We start from the raw sequence: 15,488 nt of genomic DNA, 5'->3' as shown, positions 1-15,488 counted from the left end.
TGTAGTGTTCTAGTGAATCACACCAGAGGGATCTGACATTATGGTCAAACCTGTAAGTAAGTAGGATCTGCATAACAGTGTAAGAGCTGACATAGAGTTGTACTAAAAATACTAAACTATTTTATTGAAAACTTGACAGACATGACACAACTAGCGTACCTAGTCATAAATCCACAATACACTATGCCTAAAGTCAAATATGAAGAATTGTTAAGTACGTAAGAACCCTTGAGCATTTGCAATTTGTCTGATAAGTTGTCAGATACAATGCAAAATCAAAAGAAGAACACAAGGTGTATTTGTAGCACATTTTGAGGAAAACAGCTCAGAAGAGGGCCAAATAGAAGTAAATATTGAAACAATTGTATGAGCTGACTCCAAGTGCAAGGCTGGTTTCACACTAATTGGCTTTAGCGTTGTGGTGCAGCGCCCGCTGCAAAGCATCCCACCGCCAAAAACAGGCCTTCAAGGAACACCGCGTTAGTGCACGGAGTTACCTGTCTAGCAATGTTCCCTGTTTAACCCTAAAATCCCCTTCCTGACGCCTATCCCTAAAACACCCTTTCTGCACTGCAAGTAACGTTAATACAAAAAATGATATTTAATCAAATTACAACTCTTAAAACGAATTTCAAAATGCTATAAAAAGTTAAAACAATAATTTACAAATTGTCAAAACAAAAAAGATCTAAATAGTTAAAACAATATTTTACAAACTATCAAAATGAAAAAAATGGTATAAAGAGTTAAACCGATAATTTACAAATTATCAAAGTGAAATTTATCGGGCGCCCTAATTTCTTCTTTGGCACCCAATAGCCGATATTTTGCACAAATAGTCCATTAGCCCCAGGTGCCCTTTTTCCTGATTCCCTTGTGCATGGCACGTGATAGCTGACATGCAATGCCTGGCTATCACTGGTGGTGTTTAATGCATGCAGTGTACATACGGATGATTCCTGGGGTTCCTAGAACCAAGGGTCACCTGGGGCTAAGAAGAGAGACCAGGAGCCCAATGGTGCAGTATTGTCTTAAAGGGAACCTCAACTGAACCTGAAAAAGTTTGACTTACCTGGGCTTCCACCAGCCCCCTGCAGTCGTCCTGTGCCCGCGCCATCACTCACCAATCATCTGGTCCCCCGCCGTAGCTCAGTTTAATTTTGCCAATGCGCTTGCACGGCTCTGCCCGCACGTGTCCTCCATTGCGCTCCAGTCCCTGTGGCTGTCTTGTGCCTGTGCAGTATGCATACTACGTACATATGCGTAGTACTACGTACATATGTATGCGTAGTAGTACATACGTACGCTACTGCGCAGGCGCAAGACGGCCACAGGAACAGGAGCACGATCGAGGAGGCACGCAGCCAGAGCCACACAGGCGCACTGCTCGGTGACTGATCAATCGCTGAAAACAAAACTAAGACACGGCGGGGTACGGGATGATTGATGAGTGACGGCGTGGGCACAGGACATCTTTAGGGGCTGGTGGAAGCTCCAGGTAAGTGAAACTTTTTTTTTCAGGTTCAGTTAAGGTTCCCTTTAAAGTATAGGACTAAATGGAAGTAGTAGAGTTTATACTTTATGCAAAGCTTTGCAACCACCGTATTAGCCATGCGGAAATTTAACCATCCTTGCCCGGTTCTTGAGGTCTGCGTACAGGAACTGGGCGGAGCTAGGAGTCACGCAGGACGGAAGGGGGAATTGATCAGAGCGGGGACTGTGGCGTGCAGCGGAGATCCGACCGCGGCGGTGCTGGCACACATAGAAAGCGCTTGTATGATCTTCAATCTGGTACGCAGATCTTTTAAGCATTTTAGTAATAAATTTTAAAGCTTTTTTACACTATGCAAGTTCCGCTCTGTGTTTGAAGGTGTTCTCTGCTGCTGTTGTTGCCCAGGAAGGAGGGCTTGTTTGCATAAAACTCAAGAAGGAATCTGGTGAGTGAGACTCACAGAGGGGGCATATAGATCCCCCTTGCTTTCCTATAGTCCTGGTGGAGGCCTTTATTTGCACAAACTATTGAAGTGACTCACGTGGTGCTTCTTAAAAGGCAGTATTGCACTATTTCCTGCTTTTTTACAGGGAAATCCTAGGCTCCTATTGGGAGGGCAGGATTGTGATCGCAACTTCGTTTGGTGGACAGGAACTGGATGGTCGCTCTCCTTGGGGTGTTTGAGTCTTAAAATAAATGGTAAAGTTAACCACCTCCTATGGAGGTCTAGGTTACAAATAACAACAACAGGGGTGGAGGCACGCAGTATGTGAATAAATTAGAAAAACCTATATATTGCACTCCTCTTTCATATATACGTTTTCAGCTAATTTACAAATCTAGTAACTCCACCACTGTTGTTATTAATGCATGCAGGGATGTTTTGCTGTTATTATCGTTAAAAGTGTGTTCATGTCACCAAACCTTTTTCCACAAGCAGGTTGATATTCCCCAGGGAATTAGGCTCTTTGAGCAATACCAGCCTATTTAATTTATAACAACAGTGGATACTCTACAAAAGGGGGCAACAAAGCCATCCCCCCTTTGCAAAGCACCCATGCTTTTCAAAAATCCCCATCTGCAGGAATCTGAATTTACCACAGGAGCTCATAGATGACCCCCTTTACTTGGCAGGGAGGCATATATGTGGGGCACCCTTATTAAAGGATGCATCCATTCAAAATTTCATGTTATGATTTTGCTTCGTAATTAGGAATTTTGCTGCTAAATTACTGCACCGGCGACTTATCAAGCGAATCAACTCAGCGCCGGCCAAGGACATTGTAATCTTCTCTGAGGAGCGCTAATTAGGAGGTGGAGGGACCATCTGTAACCCACCCCCTTCCCATTTTGGTGAAAAGGAGGTTGGCTCTGATTGTGAAAGGGAATCTGCCAGTGGACAAAAAAAAGGTGTTGTGTGCTGTTTCAAAAATTAAGGTATTCTGTGGTACTTTTACATCATTATTCTTATATTAGTCCACTACTAAGAGGGCTTTAAGGCTACATTCACAGTGGAGGTGAGGTGTGGCATAACGGACATTTTGTAACTCGGCTTGCTGCTTTGCAGTGGCAGGTGCTTTCCAGTTTAACACTGGGCAGCATCCTAATGCATTGCATGCAGTGTGTTACTATAAAATGTAGGTGTTAGCAGTTACAGTGAAGCATATTTTTCATTGACTGTATGCAACGTAATGGGTGGATAATGTATGGCAGTGCTCTCCCTTTTTGTTGTCTTCCTGCTACTACAGGGAACGGAATGCAATGCCTGCTGTAAACCTAGCCTTAAGGTGGCCACACACCATACCATTTTTTAAATATCTGTTCAATTCAAGAATAGCAATCAATTCTTCTGACTGATTGTAACAATTCAAAAAACTGGCCAATGTACCGCACACCTATGTTCAATTTTTCATAAATCATCAATAAAATAATTGAAAGCTCAGAAAAAAATGATTGGAACTGTACATCGAGTAATTGACAATCCATCACACACTATACAATTCTTGATAAAGTTGGTCTGAAATTTTCAAAATGTCGAATCTCCAAAAAAAAAAAAAAACAGGAATTTGATCGGATTTATCGATCAAAAAAAAACCAAAGAAAATCTCTCGATTTTTTGGGACGACTGATCAAAATTATCGAATTGGTGAAAAATTGGATATTTTAATTGTATGGTGTGTGGCCACCTTTAGTGTGCTAGCATCTTGACCAACTGCATACCAGCCTGGTACAACAGCTGCGCCAAGGCCTGTAGAGAAGCCCTGCAGAGGGTTGTAAAAACAGCAGAGGTCATTACCGCCACTGAACTACCATCACTTAAACTCTTGTATAAGGTTTGCTGTATGGATAACACTCACCCTGGAAATGCTTTGTCTGAGCTCCTACCATCAGGTAGATGTTTTAGATCAATCCACATACACACAAGCAGACTAAAAAACAGCTTTTCCCATCTGACATAAACTTGTTAAACTCTGAATCTTCTCTGAAATAATTACCGGTAACACAATTTTTTTTTTAAATATTTGGCATGCTTGTATAATTCCTCTGTTTCTACTTTTGTTACTATCATTACATTCCTTATATGCACCGTGTGGCTGTACTAAAATTGGGCTATTATCAAGAGTGAAACATACTCACGTTACTTATAACAACTCTGTTTTAATATGCAAGAATGTGACGCCTATTCTGTACATCTCTAAAAATTACTCATCTCTAACCTGCACTCAATTATTGCTGAAGCGCTGATAACACCTCCAAAGGGATGATAAGGAGTGTCGGGACACAATCAGAGAGGAGAGGGGGAGTACTTACAAAATAGCGGCAATAAAAGGGATAAGCACAAAGTTAGTATCTTATACTGACACATTATTTATAATGGCCACACTTTGAGGGCCCGTTTCCACTAGAGCGAATCTGCATGCGTTTTCTGCATGCAGATTCACATAACTAATACAAGTGGATGGGGCTGTTTCCACTTGTCAGGATTTCTTAGCGTTTTTCTGTGCAGAAAAAAATCTGCACGGCAAAGCCATCAGAATTCGCAATCGCATACAATGTAATCAATAGGAAAACCGCATGCGTTTTTGCCATGCGTTTTTCTATGCGTTTTTGTGTAAAAACAATGTAAAAAGCACACCAGCATTGACATGGTTAAAAACACTTGGCCACAAAACGCATGCGAAATCGCATAGAAAAACGCATGGAAAAACGCATCCGCTTGCAAAATCGCACATGCTTTATCCGCAGAGGAATCGCAATGCACAAGTGGAAACGGGCCCTAAGACATTTTAAGTACACTCATGTCTAAGTACAGTAATACTTTAAAAGTCATCATGTTGCTCTGAGTAGTGAACTGTAATCTGATTCCCAAAAACTTTGGGCCATTGCATAGTTTCTGGCATATCTTTGACAAAGGCATAGGAATATTATTGACATGTTCATAGTTTAGGACTCCAGATTTTTGAGTGTAAATTATTCATTAGCTTCAGGCTTTAATGAGACCACCTTGATTCCCCTCTGCTGACCCATCATATGGAAACATTTGCCAGCTGCACAGACTTTGTTATGTGCCCAGCAGCACAATTCTACAAAGCTTTCCTATCGGTAAGGAGTTTTATTGGCTCCTTACCAGGTGATCACTGTGAGCCAATCACAGTGATGACAGATGACAACCTGAAAAAAAAGGAGCCTGCCATCCTAAATGCATTATATATGTGTGTGTATATACAGTATTTGGATTACCTCTTGTAGATCATACAAACCAAATTTAAATATTTTGGATAATCTTAATTAGCAGCACAAAAGACAACACGCTTTGTGTCAATAAAACACCTTTTTTAACTCAGTACAAGCACCTCAATCCCAGTCTTCTGTGCTGATAATAAAGCTTACAAAAATATTTAATTTGGATTTGTATGATATACAAAAGGTAAGTGAAGATCCTCCTTTTTTAAACTGTTTTTAATCATTTTAACAGATTTTTGGTGCCTTTACATTCTTATGTAATATTATTCATGTTGAGGGGAAGGTTGAACTTTTATGTATGCCTCATAAAAATCATCCACAGAGTATAAACTCTAGGAGGTTTCTTCCACAACCCGAGTAAGGATGGGAAATTACCCACCTGTGCTAAGATTTGCCTAAGACCACTACAATATGTGTGGCTCCAAGTGTCCCCTGCTCTTCTTTATGAGAAGATATTACCATCCAAGAACGTTGTAAAAAAATGACAGTACAGCAACCGTTGGCAACTGCCAAATGACAACTGCAGCCATCACAAGCCCCCAAATAACAAATGCAACAATCATTAACCTCCAATGACAAATGCAGCAATCATGAGCCCCAAATTACAAATCGAGCCATCATAAGCCCCTGAATTACAAATACAGCAGTCATGAGGCTCCATATGTCAAACCGTTAGTCCCCAATAACAAATGGCAGCAATCAATAGCCCTTAAATCACTAATGCAAATGCAGCAAGCATTAAGTCATTAATAATAACTGTGGTCCCCTTTGCCTTCTCATAACAAGTGCAGCCCCTTTGTCCCTTTTATAACAACACAGTCCCCTTTGTCCCCCTAATTACAAGTATGGCTCCCCCAATATGTGACTATTATATTCCCAGTTATGTGCAGTTTTTTGTACCCCAACTACTGTTCATTGGTGTCTACAAAACTAAAAAATACCATATTCACCTGCTTGCGCTCTTGTGTCCTCTCTGATGTCATGATTCCCCTTCAACTCCTATGTGCCTGGACTGGAAGGAGGAGTCTTAGCACATATTCACCTGACGTGCATATAAGTTAGAGAAGTGGCACTGTTTTTGTGGTGCTCCCATTGCCCTTTCCAGTGGATACTCATGTGTAATTTAATACAGCAAAACTTCACAGCTGATCATGTGTTGCTAATTATAGAGCTCTGATTCTACAAGGATAGGGGGAGGGTTTCACTTCTCAGTCAAAACTGATGATGTAACGTAACATGTTTCTGTCTAATCAGTTGGTGTCTTGATTAATACTACATAAATACACTTAACAAGTCATGTGAACACACATGCTGAATCACTGCTGGCAGCACAGGGCAGTTGCCAAGTCTTCCTAGCATATACAACTTCCACGCATGAGCTGGACACTTCTCAGCAATGGCAAAACACATTTTGAGACATTCATGGAAAGAGGTTTCCTTCTATCATCCCATCTTGTTTTTTAGACTGACACCCTGTCCACCAGTTCATTGTAATGACTCTATGCACCAAATGGTTTTAGCAGGAGAACCTATGTTGCTATTGCAATATACACTCATGTCAGTCTGCCCACTAAGAACTCTAATTATGTCATTCTAACTGAACTCTGTCATCAGGAAAAAAAAACATTTGTGGCATTTAAGAAAAAGAAGTCTGTAAGTTTCCTTGACCCACAATGTATTTTCAGGGATTTATGACGTGATCCCATCATTTCAAACACGATTTCAACCATGCTCTGTCTGCAATAATAAACCGTTTTTTCTATGTTCTTACCTACATACATATTTATTTATATTTTTATAAACACACTGGGGGAGTCTGGTCAAAGGGTAAATGTTTTATTACACATTGAGCAGGGAGGAACATGACAGGAGTGGATGAGACTGTGCAGAACTCTAGGTACAGTACTGACCTCAAAGAGCTTATATGTCAGCAGTAGTACAGAATAGGTGGGCAGGGTCAGATCTGAGTTCACAGTGAGAATCTGGATAATCCCTCCGCTCAGCCTCTCCCTGACTACCTCAAATGGGTGATGATGGGATTAAATGCATGGGTACCTCACAGACTGCAATTTAGTCTCACCAAGCTGCATCTGACAAACACCTAGGATGTCAGTTTTGCAAACCCAGCAAACCAGGTAATAAGAAGTGAATGCTGCTGAAATTGTTTATGTGCTATGTACAAAACTTTGCATATTTAAAAATATGAAATATTATTAGTATTTTGGATGTATCATCTCTTGTACAATACAACAGTGTTTCTCAACATTACAGTATTATTGCTTGTATCCTTTTATTAATGACTGTGTTGACCAAGTACCCCATATTCTGGGTATCATGATCTGTTTACCGTTACTGGCCACAAGCATCTTTAAGCTGCAATTACTCGCAGCCAAATTGCAGCTTTTAGTAATACCATGTGTGTCACAATTGGCATGCGGAGGTGTTACCCAGGGGCCAAAAACCGTTTCATGTCGTGCCTACGGACACAGCAACCGCCATGTTCAGATGCAACTTAATGAGGGCCACCTGTTCACCGCCCATGCTGTGCCAAAAGTAAGCAGTTAAAATTGGACAGATCTCATGGGGGTTCTCAGTATTTATTGTATTATTTTCAAAAGCATTCCTTGAATAACACTTGCTAAGTCTAACTGCAAAAATAGTGTGCAAGTGAGTAGGGAGGCTGGCTGGTATCTTACTATTTTGGCAGTTAGACTTAGCAACTGCCATTCTGCAAATGCTTTTGAAAACAAAGAAAACCCCAAGAGTCCTCCAGGAGGATATGGACTAGTTCAAAACCTGTCAGTGCTGTCTTCCTTTTTTTCTGCTAGTGTAGTCCTTTAAGCTAGGGGTAAGCTGTGTACAAAGAGGTAATGTAGTGGTCCATGGCTAGTTAAAGTGTCTTAAAGTGTGATGCTACAGTATTTGTTTTTGCAAAGAGTGAGCTTTCAGACTATGCCTAAAGATGGTAAGTGTAAGTGAGTGCCAAACAGATTGTGGAAGGGAGTTCTAGAGAACAGGAGAAATGTGAGATACGTTTTTATGTGAGAGAGGAGGATATTGTAAATCGAGTGGAGACTATGTGCAGGATGGTGTCTGGAGACAAGTGTAGAGTGTTTTGTAGGCGAGTGTTAGGATCTTGAATTATACTCATTTTTGTGTGTTAGGCAGCCAGAAGAGGGATGGACAGAGTGGGTTAGCATGTGATAAGCGAGAGGAGAGGGGGTGAGTTGTGCCTCAGAGTTTATGATGGACTGGAGTGGACCCAGATGGCTATCAGGCAAGATACAGAGGAGGGAGTTGCAACTTGCAGTAATCAACAAGTGAAATAATCAGGCCACACATTCAGCAAAATATACATTTCAATTAAAACATAGGAGCCTGAACCTTTCAAAGCAAACCTGAACTGAAAATAAACTGATGAGATAAACATATAAGTATAATGCATATGAAATGGGATGTATTGCAAAAAAATGCTACACTTTAATTGCTCATAATGAGCTAATGTGCAAATAGCACTGCTCAGTTTCTGAATGAGATAAACAATTGTATATATCCACCTACTTTAGAAATTACATTTTTTTAATCTAATAATTTTATTTTCTGCTTAAAATCTGAAAAAAATATAGATTTAATAGTTTATTGTCTCAGCTGAATGATGAAGTCTTTTAAGCTAAGTACCCAATACCCAACAGATAGATTAGGGATCTCTGCCTATGAACGATCCTTTCCCGATCCATCTGTCCCAAGACTCCCAATCAGGAAAATGAAAAACGAACAATCACCTCTAACGGTATTTAATTTTTGCAATTTTTCCAGAACAGTCCATTGGCTTTAACAGAGAACTGAACAATTGCTCATGCCGTGACCCAACTTGACAATTGTTAAACACTGTGTGAGTTTTTTTCGTGGAAAAATAATTGTGTCTGAGACCGACCATCTATGAACTGTTGACCTTTTTTATCTATTCCCTGCACTCAGCAGCTGGCTGCTCTCTGCAAGAAAGAGTTTTATTGCTGTAATTAGTTATCATTAGAGTGGGGCCGAAGCTCCGATTTTCGGTTCGCGAACTTCCGCGGAAGGTTCGGTTTGCGTAAAAGTTCGCGAACCGCAATAGACTTCAATGGGGATGCGAACTTTGAAAAAAAAAATTATGCTGGCCACAAAAGTGATGGAAAAGATGTTTCAAGGGGTCTAACACCTGGACCCCCAGGTGGAGGAGTGGGATACATGCCAAAAGTCCCCGGGAAAAATCTGGATTTGACGCAAAGCAGCGTTTTAAGGGCAGACATCACATTGAATGCTAAATGACAGGCCTAAAGTGCTTTCAAACATCTTGCATGTGTATACGTCAATCAGGTAGTGTAATTAAGGTACTGCTTCACACTGACACACCAAACTCACCGTGTAACGCACAACAAACAGCTGTTTGTGTAGTGACAGCCGTGCTGGACTGGTGCGCACCATGGCGAGAGTGCAGGTTTTGGTGGCTTTACAGCCCATATGGTCGCCTGGCTGATGTAGGTGAATGACAAAACAGTGACTGTCCAGCTGATCAGGTATGCAGTGGCGGGTTCACAGAACAGGTATGCAGTGGCGGGTTCACTGAACAGTACAGGTATGCAGTGGCGGGTTCACTGAACAGAACAGGTATACAGTGGCGGGTTCACTGAACACAACAGGTATGCAGTGGCGGGTTAACTGAACAGGTATACAGTGGCGGGTTCACTGAACAGAACAGGTATGCAGTGGCGGGTTCACTGAACAGAACAGGTATGCAGTGGCGGGTTCACTGAACAGAACAGGTATGCAGTGGCGGGTTCACTGAACAGAACAGGTATGCAGTGGTGGGTTCACTGAACACAACAGGTATGCAGTGGCAGGTTCACTGAACAGGTATACAGTGGCGGGTTCACTGAACAGAACAGGTATACAGTGGCAGGTTCACTGAACAGTACAGGTATGCAGTGGCGGGTTCACTGAACAGAACAGGTATACAGTGGCAGGTTCACTGAACAGAACAGGTATACAGTGGCGGGCTCACTGAACACAACAGGTATGCAGTGGCGGGTTAACCGAACAGGTATACAGTGGCGGGTTCACTGAACAGAACAGGTATACAGTGGCAGGTTCACTGAACAGAACAGGTATGCAGTGGCGGGTTCACTGAACAGAACAGGTATACAGTGGCAGGTTCACTGAACAGAACAGGTATACAGTGGCGGGTTCACTGAACACAACAGGTATGCAGTGGCGGGTTAACTGAACAGGTATACAGTGGCGGGTTCACTGAACAGAACAGGTATACAGTGGCAGGTTCACTGAACAGAACAGGTATGCAGTGGCGGGTTCACTGAACAGAACAGGTATACAGTGGCAGGTTCACTGAACAGAACAGGTATACAGTGGCGGGTTCACTGAACAGAACAGGTATGCAGTGGCGGGTTCACTGAACAGTACAAGTATGCAGTGGCAGGTTCACTGAACAGGTATGCAGTGGTGGGTTCGCTGAACAGGTATGCAGTGGTGGGTTCACTGAACAGGTATGCAGTGGTGGGTTCACAGAACAGGTATGCAGTGGCAGGTTCACTGAACAGGTATGCAGTGGTGGGTTCACTGAACAGGTATGCAGTGGTGGGTTCACTGAACAGGTATGCAGTGGTGGGTTCACTGAACAGGTATGCAGTGGTGGGTTTTACAGTACAGGTATGCAGTGGTGGGTTCACAGAACAGGTATGCAGTGGTGGGTTCACTGAACAGGTATGCAGTGGTGGGTTCACAGTACAGGTATGCAGTGGTGGGTTCACAGTACAGGTATGCAGTGGTGGGTTCACAGAACAGGTATGCAGTGGTGGGTTCACAGAACAGGTATGCAGCCAGGAACAAGCTAAGCCTAACTAATCTTTCCCTATGAGAGACAGTCTGCAGCAGCTCGCCCTACTCTCACTAACGCAGGCACACGAGTGAGCGTAATGGCCGCCGCTGCCTGCCTTTTATTAGAAGGGGAAGTGGCTCCAGGGGCTAGTGTAGCCTAATTGGCTACACTGGGCCTGCTGACTGTGATGTAGAGGGTCAAAGTTGACCCTCATGGTGCATTATGGGGCGAACCGAACTTCCGCAAAACTTCGCCTGCGGGACGCGAACCACTGAAGTTCACATGGAACCGTTCGCAGGCGAACCGTTCGGCCCAACTCTAGTTATCATTGGCCTCAATTCACTAAGCTTATCTCCTGTCTTTAATAACGTTTCTATAGTTATCACCATGGGGACGAGGCATGTAGTATTCAGGAAACATTTTACCTCAGGAAAACCTAAAGTTAACTCTTCTGTCTTTAAGTTAACTCTTCAATCCTTAAAATAACTCCAGAGTTAAAGACAGGTTGTCAAATAACTGCATGTGAAAATAACTACAGAGGAGGTAACTTAACTACAGGGGAGGTAACTTAAGGAATGAAGAGATAAGATAACTCTCTCACTGTGTGGAGGTATGTTTTCTCTTGCCTTATTATCTCCAGCATGATCTTAGTGAATTGAGGCCATTGAGGTTTACGTTCTATGCAAAACAGAAGTTTGCCTTCTTAAAATAGAAGGTATTCACGATTATTTAGCTTGGAGTGAGCTCGGGTGCCCCCCAGTGCATCACTGCTGGATATGAAAATCATCTCTTTGTTGTCCCCGATAGTTAACCCCCTTGCCGTTCCAATTCTGACGGCAAGGGGGCGGCGCAGCACTTTTTTTTTCTTTTTAATCATGTAGCGAGCCCAGGGCTCACTACATGATAGCCGCTGACAAGCGGCATCCCCCTACCTAATTCGATCGCCACCGGCGATCTTTGCAAGCAGGAAATCCCATTCAGAACGGGATTTCCTGCAGGGCTTCCCCCGTCGCCATGGCAACGGGGCGGGATGACGTCGCCAATGTCATGGACGTTGGGACGTCAGAGGGAATCCCGATCCACCCCTAAGTGATGCCTGGCACTGATTGCCCAGGCTGCGCAAGGGGTCTGGAGGGTGGGGGGGGGGGCGCGGCAGGTAGCGGCGAATCGGCGGCGAGCGGGATATGCACGCAGCTAGCAAAGTGCTAGCTGCGTGCAGTAAAAAGAAATTGTGAACATCGGCCCAGCGGGGCCGTAGAAATCCTTCTGCGCAGGTTACCCCGAGCTGAGCTTGGGATAACCGGCAAGAAGGTTAAACACACCTTGAGAGTGGTTGATCCTCATTAGTGCATAGCATGGATCAATATGGCTCGTTCAAGTCCTACTAGGTCCCGACCAGAAAGAACCTATTTATTTTTCAACACTTTAGTAAGAAAAATGATTATTGTGTAAAGGACTTACAAAGAAGTCAATTTTTTTCTGTCAAACAAACATTTAGATAACTGACTATGGCCTCAATTCATTAAGCTTATCTCCTGTCTTTAATAAAGTTTCTAGATTTATCACCATGGTGAGGCATGTAGTATTCAGGAAACATTTCACCTCAGGCAAACCTAAAGTTAACTCTTATGTCTTTAAGTTAACTCTTCAATCCTTAAAATAACTCCAGAATTCTAAAGTTAAAGACAGACTGTTAATTAACTGCGTGTGAAAATAACTACAGAGGAGGTAACTTAAAGAGAAACTCCGACCAATAATTTAACTTTATCCCAATCAGTAGCTGATACCCCCTTTTACATGACAAATCTATTGCATTTCACAAACAGACCATCAGGGGGCGCTGTATGACTGATATTGTGGTGAAACCACTCCCACAAGAAGCTCTGGGACCGCGGTAACTCTGGGCAAACTGCCACAATGTAACAATGTTCACAGACAGGAAATGGCTGTTTACAGCTGTCTGTAACAGCCAGAACAGCTAGAAACAGCTACATAACCTGCCCACAGTAACAATGTCACCATGTAATACATGTCAGAATGTGAATCTGGGAGAGGAAAGATTTTACAATGAGCAAACACTGACTAAATCATTTATACATAATTATTGTAAAAATGAAGCACTTTTTTTATTACATTATTTTCACTGGAGTTCCTCTTTAACTACAGAGGAGGTAACTTAAGGAATGAAGACATAAAATAACTCTCTCACTGTGTGGAGGTAAGTTTTCTCTTGCCTTATTATCTCCAGCATGAATTTAGTGAATTGAGGCTATTATTGGCCTCAATTCACTAAGCTTAGCTCCTGTCTTTAACAACATTTCTAGAGTTATCACCATGGTGATAAGGCATGTAGTATTCAGGAAACATTTTACCTCAGGAAAACCTTAAGTCAAGTATTCAATCCTTAAAATAACTCCAGAATTCTAAAGTTAAAGACAGGCTGTTAATTAACTGCATGTGAAAATAACTTCAGAGGAGGTAGCTTAAAGAGACACTGAAGCGAAAAAAAATATATGATATAGTGAATTGGTTGTGTACTATGAATAATTACTAGAAGATTAGCAGCAAAGAAAATATTCTCATACTTTTATTTTCAGGTATATAGTGTTTTTTCTAACATTGCATCATTCTATAATATGTGCAGATTACACAACACTCAGCATTCAAAATGAGTCTTTCAGAGCAGTCTGTGAAGTAATGACCTCTCCTCTAGCAGAGGAAAAGTAAATCGTCCAGGAACAGTTGAGATCATAAAAGTCAGATAACAGCCCTCTCCATGACTAAATTAGTCGGAGAGCTTAATGGCTTGTTTGCATAGAGATAACAACTGGAGTTTCTCAACTCTTCCTGTACTGGAAACAATTACACTGATGTATCTGATCTTAATGTTTTATTTCTTAGCTGTGCTACACATACAAATCATAATATCATAATTTTTTTTTCGCATTCAGTGTCTCTTTAAGGACTGAAGAGATAAGATAACTCTCCCACTGTGAAAACGTATCTCTACACCTCCTAATAAGGCAAGATCAATGTGTGGTGGTAAGTTTTCTCTTGCCTTATTATCTCCAGCATGATCTTAGTTAACTGAGGCCAATGTTAAGGTGAACTTGTGTTAATATTTTGCAAATAAATACTATTACTGCAGGAATACATAAAAAGTAAAGTGGAAATTGTACAATGCAATCACACACAAATTATCTTTTTGATGAGCCAAGTGTAAATGCGCTGCATACAGGCAAATGCGATCGCCTTGTGTGGTAAGAATGACACATACCCTCTCTGGTCAGCTGTAAATCAGTCCCCCTCCTCTTATGTGTAGCTGTAATATAACACTCTAAGTATCTGTAGCTACAATACTGCTATCCTTTTACAGAGGACCAGCTACAAAAAGAACATAAAAGCCTCCCACAATTTAGTGACGCTCTATATTACAATTAACAGCTTTTTAGCACTTTAATACTGAAAGTAATCTACTTATTGCACTCTCTGTCTGGTGGTCAGTGGTCGGTCAGTTTCTTTTAGGTAACCTCAAGCTGTCATGATGGTAAAGTGCTCATGATGCTGTTTCTGAAAAGCACAGTACTGTCTTTTGTACACAGACAGCTATTATGAGTGATCAAGTCTCCCTGTTTGACTTGTCATACCCCCAATGCATCACTCTTGTATTGTGTGTCGCAGGCACAAGGCTCAGGCGTCTGTGGCCTTTCAAGAAAACCAGCCCTGCCTTTCATTACACGGAGTCATGAATCCACCTCACAGGGTGTTTGGTCCAGCGCATGGTTTTATATGATTCTGTAAGACTTGAAGAAAGCAGATGTGCAAGGTATTCAGGTACATTATAGAAATCCTAAACCCTCCGGGGGGGGGGGGGGGGGGGAGGTTTATTGCTAAAGCAGCGTGGCTTAATGGGTCATTAGTGCACCCTATGCACACCTTACATAGCAGTGCACGCTGCCATGTGAGGAGTGTGCCTTCCTTAGTTACGCACATTGCAATGTGCAAAGCAATGCGCGTAACAATAAAGGGGCACTACAGCGAAAAACAGTACCATTTAAAATATGGGCAAACATGTACAAATAAGAAGTACATTTTTTCCAGAGTAAAATGAGCCATAAATTACTTTTCTCCTATAATGCTGTCACTTACAGTAGGCAGTAGAAATCTGACAGAAGTGACAGGTTTTGGACTAGTCCATCTAATCATAGGGGATTCTCAGCAAGGCTTTTATTCTTTATAAAGATATTCCCGAAAAAGGATTTAAACAATGATACTGGCCAGCTTCCCTGCTCGCTACACAGTTTTTTGGCAGTTGGACAGAGCAACTGCCATTCACTCAGTGCTTTTGAAAATAAATAAATCCCTGAGAATCCCCTATAA

At 42.0% G+C, this 15,488-nt stretch overlaps 1 protein-coding gene across 4 annotated transcripts in view; it reads right to left on the bottom strand.

Moving 5' to 3' along the window:
- NTRK1 (neurotrophic receptor tyrosine kinase 1) overlaps positions 1 to 15,488 on the bottom strand; it is a 184,803-nt gene that overhangs the window by 95,611 nt on the left and 73,704 nt on the right. The window contains exon 1 of one of the 4 annotated variants that reach the window (XM_068253496.1): positions 6,187 to 6,323. The exons of 2 other annotated variants lie outside the window; for them this stretch is intronic. The gene's annotated coding sequence lies outside the window, so the exon portion shown is untranslated. Of the gene's footprint in view, positions 1 to 5,615; positions 5,702 to 6,186; positions 6,324 to 15,488 lie in introns of those variants that run through there. One more of the 4 variants, XM_068253495.1, reaches the window with a different exon arrangement.

The sequence above is a fragment of the Hyperolius riggenbachi genome, chromosome 9, assembly GCF_040937935.1.
Source record: "Hyperolius riggenbachi isolate aHypRig1 chromosome 9, aHypRig1.pri, whole genome shotgun sequence".
Classification (NCBI taxonomy): Eukaryota; Metazoa; Chordata; class Amphibia; order Anura; family Hyperoliidae; genus Hyperolius; species Hyperolius riggenbachi.
This window is presented reverse-complemented; position numbering and strand designations above follow the sequence as displayed.